We start from the raw sequence: 4,014 nt of genomic DNA, 5'->3' as shown, positions 1-4,014 counted from the left end.
AGTGCCTTCTTGTAATTAAATCTAAAATGTGCTTCAGAAGCTATAAATCCCACATTCAGCCTTTACAGGACATAAAGACAATTTGACATTCAAAATGTAACCCTTATTTTTCTTTATACAAATTCACTTCTTGTTCCTTATTTTACATACTGATTGTAGGCTCTGAGAATGATTTTTGTTTTGTCTTTACAGTACCGTGCATAATGGGAATATTGGGACTGTGATTCTTAGATTCTATGATAATACAAATAATTAGCTGTAAGAAAAACAGAAAACAAAAAAACTGATTCAGTTATCCCATTTTTCTTATGAGGGAAAAACATGAGATTTGCTTCTTTGTTCGTTAGCTGAAGAAACATAATTAGATTGAGATTCTAGACTCCGAATGGCCCTCTAATGGGAATGAGGCATACAAATGATCACAGAATTTGCTATTCCTCTCTACTTGGTATTGTAAAATATTGGTAATTGATGGACAAATACATTCAATTAATATTAACTATTATCAAGAATTAGATCAAATGGAATCATCTGTAATTTGGACGGGAAGAAGGTACGGTAAAGAGTGAAATCTATAAAGGGAGGGATAACGTGCTCTTTTTTATTTATTTTTTAATGTAATTAGAGTAGAATACGAAACAGGTTTGGATAGGATCCAGCATCACTACTTTAACAGATTTTATTCTCGGTTGCAAGAGAAGAGTTCTTATCCATGCCATTCGCAGTGGTAATTGTTATATAAAGTGGTCAGGCTGTTACCTAAACAAGAAGAATTTATCATGCATACATATTCCAGTATATATCCTTGATTCCCAGCAATAGCAATCATACAAATGTGTATCACCCTTGGCTAATGTGACAATACAACCATCTGATGAGCAAGGACAGAAGGAATGATGAAAGGAAAAAAAAGAAAACGGGATGCATTTTCAAGATAACATACTTGCTTCCTGCAGTAGAGTTTTAAATAATTCTTTGAAGAAAATTGGCACAGCAAGAGTGCAAAAAATAATGAAATATAAATTTTATAGAGAACAGTGTAGAAGTTCCTTCCAATTCCCATTGTAATTCTACTGATTCCATTGCAAGCCTATTAAATAAACATCCATCATTTCTGTATTCACACGCATGAGTTAAAATTTCTATAAATATGCTGTCATGAGACTGTGGTGCTTCATCCTTTTGCAAAAGACCCAAATGTACAGAAAATACAGCTAACAAAAAACTAGAAGTCCTACCACAGGAATTAAAGAATCACCAGATCGCTCTAATTACAAGGCATATTTCTTGGAGTGTGCCCTCTCTAGGACATATCACTGTGTGTTTGTGCATTGCTTTAATTGCCAAAAGAAACTCTCTCTCATACACACTTGTCTCCTTGGGAGAAGCTGACAGTACAAATACGCAGTGGATGTTAATTATTCAATGCACTACCATAAGGCACTCAGGTACTATGACGGTAAGCGCAGTGTAAGAGCACATATAAAAATAATAGAACAACCCACATTGTAAGAGTCTGACAAAGCTGGAATAAATTAAAAGCTGAAGTAGCAAGCAAACGTTAATATCTCTACTAGAAAAATGTTCTTTACAGATTTTGAAAACCTAATGTCCATGCTTCTTTTCTGTCATTCATATTAGCACTAACCCTTATTGTTTTTCAGACTGATTCACTTTTTCTTGGTCTTTCAGAGTACATAAGAATTATGTGCCTCTATGAGGTCATCTCTGGCTCAACAAGACATATACAGTGTCTGCCATGTCTCCATGAGCTGCCACTGAAAATACTTAATTTGTTCTTTAAAATTCTGCAACTGCAACTCTGTTCTAATCAATAGAAGTTCTGTATTGTTGCATAAAGCTACCAGAAGAAATTAAACCAGGTTCAGACAACGTATTGCATGCTAGGTCTAGCATAGTGCTTGTTGTATACGAAAGCAAGTGTTCTTTTACAGAAACACTTTTTCTCTTACTTAACTCCAGGAAAATGAAAACATAAGAAACGAACAAGTTTGACTTCAAGGTTAATGCAGCAGAAATCATTTAATTCCAATCCATTCTCTTTCTAACCTGTGATTTATTTATTATTACTATTTTTCAGCATTGTAACAATTTAGTGGTACTTAAAACAGAATTGTTTAGGAAGAAATAAGATTTTTAACATGCAGATGCTCCTAAACACTAATACAGATTTTTAGAAAATAGGATAACCCTCCTGTTTAGTTATTGACAAAATTAAATTGTAAAGGAATATGTAGTCTACATCTGCCATCTACTGTAAGAAAAAAATACTGCAGGTCTTCTACTTGAACCAAAATTTAAACAAACAAACAAACAAAATTATTTACATTGTCTTTACCATTTAGACCTACTTCTGAAATCAAATCACAATTTATTTAAATACACATCAATATAAAAGGCATAACAGCATACATGTACTATAAAAATATATATAGGACCATTGTTTGAAAAACAGATCACATTTTCAATTTTTTGTAAATTTAAAAATGGGGATTCAAACAGCACAAATAAAATGCGCTTATAATTTTAGAGGTTTTGGCACCACTGAGAAACGGTGTGTGAGTAACCACTATAAGCATCATAGTGAAAGTATGAACTATTGGACTTTTTCTTCAATGCTTTCATATTTCTCTTAATATATAAATATAATTCCAGCTTTAAACCTCATTAATATATCCAGCTTCCAGAAATAGTGGGCAAAGATAACTTTAAGTTGTGGCGAGGTTTGCTTATTGGGCAGCCCCTATAGATATGTCCACACTCCAAGGAGAACTCCAAGGAAAGGCTTCAAGCGCTGATTTCCCTATCATCTATGCAATTTTTTAGCTTTCTCCCTGGACCTGTGCTGGATCAGTCCAACTAGATACCTGCAGCTCATGGATCTTTCTCTGACCGTTCTATTTAGCAGCAGAGACCTGATTTGTGTGAACTGACTGCAGGGACACACAGTCATCAGCTTCTTTTACCTGGTTAGGCCAGTAATAACATCACCTGGGAAAGGAGATGGTGTCAAAGACGTATTAGTGCTGTATTAGTAGAGCTTTCTTTAGAGCACAGGCAAAATTTTAGTGCCTACCTAGGCAGATTTGGGCATGTTCCCTGTTGCATACCCATCAAGGGCCCCAGATCCTGAACAGTGAAGCTTCTTTAGTGGTCAGCTCCTCCTAATGACTTCTCACTGTCAGCTTTGGAGAAAACCAAGATGACTTTTTTAGGCTTCAAAGACCGTTTTTTAGAATCCCACCTGAGGAACAGCATTAAAATAAAATCAAGTCAACCTGGAATAAGACTGTGACAAACCCTTACAGAGATATTACTTCAGTGCCTCTTCTCTGCAGTATTCAAAAGTAGACATCTTCATCTTACCACACAACAGAAATTTGAAAGCTTTGACAGACTAATGCCTGAAAAAGACAATCTGCTAGCTGAATTAAACTTATGCCACATTACAGATATCAGAATTATTTTTTTTTAAATCACAAAAAATTCTTCTAATCTATTTTTACCTGGGAAGATAGTATTTTGTATTTTCAAGGTATATATCTATCTATCTATCTAAATTTATAAGACATTTCTTATGGACACGATAATTATAAGATTTTTATATCATTCTTTGTGTATGTGGATGTCTCATAAATGAGCTCTCTACCTTGAAAAAGACAATGTTTTTGAAAAAGAGCAACTTTTATAGAATGCGGTTCATTTGAAAAATGTCAGCTGTTTCAGGAATATATATAGATATATATATTTTTATATAAGCATCTAAGTTTTATGCTCCTTTTTTTCTTTTTTAAAAATATTGCTCAGAAGTGCTTTTAAATTGTGAACATACAATGTGCCAGTTGGGGGGATTACATCAAGCAAAATTTAGTCTGTTCTTTTCCTCTTCTGCTCTTGGTTAAATTTCAGTTCCCACCCTCCAAGTACAACAATCACGCTGGTCTCTTTTCAAGAAGCAATAAAACTTTCACTAAAATACCAGAACGAACAAAG

General features: G+C 34.1%; 1 long non-coding RNA gene across 1 annotated transcript; it reads right to left on the bottom strand.

Annotated features, from left to right (window-relative positions):
* Nucleotides 1-616: 616 nt before the first annotated feature.
* On the bottom strand, nt 617-3,190 carry LOC142077687 (uncharacterized). Its single transcript, XR_012671971.1, has 3 exons — nt 3,098-3,190; nt 2,889-3,012; nt 617-759 (listed from the first exon to the last, which is right to left on the bottom strand). It is a non-coding gene; the product is annotated as an uncharacterized LOC142077687 (long non-coding RNA).
* Between the last annotated feature and the right edge of the window lie 824 nt (nt 3,191-4,014).

Source organism: Calonectris borealis, chromosome 1 (genome assembly GCF_964195595.1).
Source record: "Calonectris borealis chromosome 1, bCalBor7.hap1.2, whole genome shotgun sequence".
Taxonomy (NCBI): domain Eukaryota; kingdom Metazoa; phylum Chordata; class Aves; order Procellariiformes; family Procellariidae; genus Calonectris; species Calonectris borealis.
Note: the sequence above shows the minus strand (reverse complement) of the source record. Positions and strands in the feature narration are given on the sequence as shown.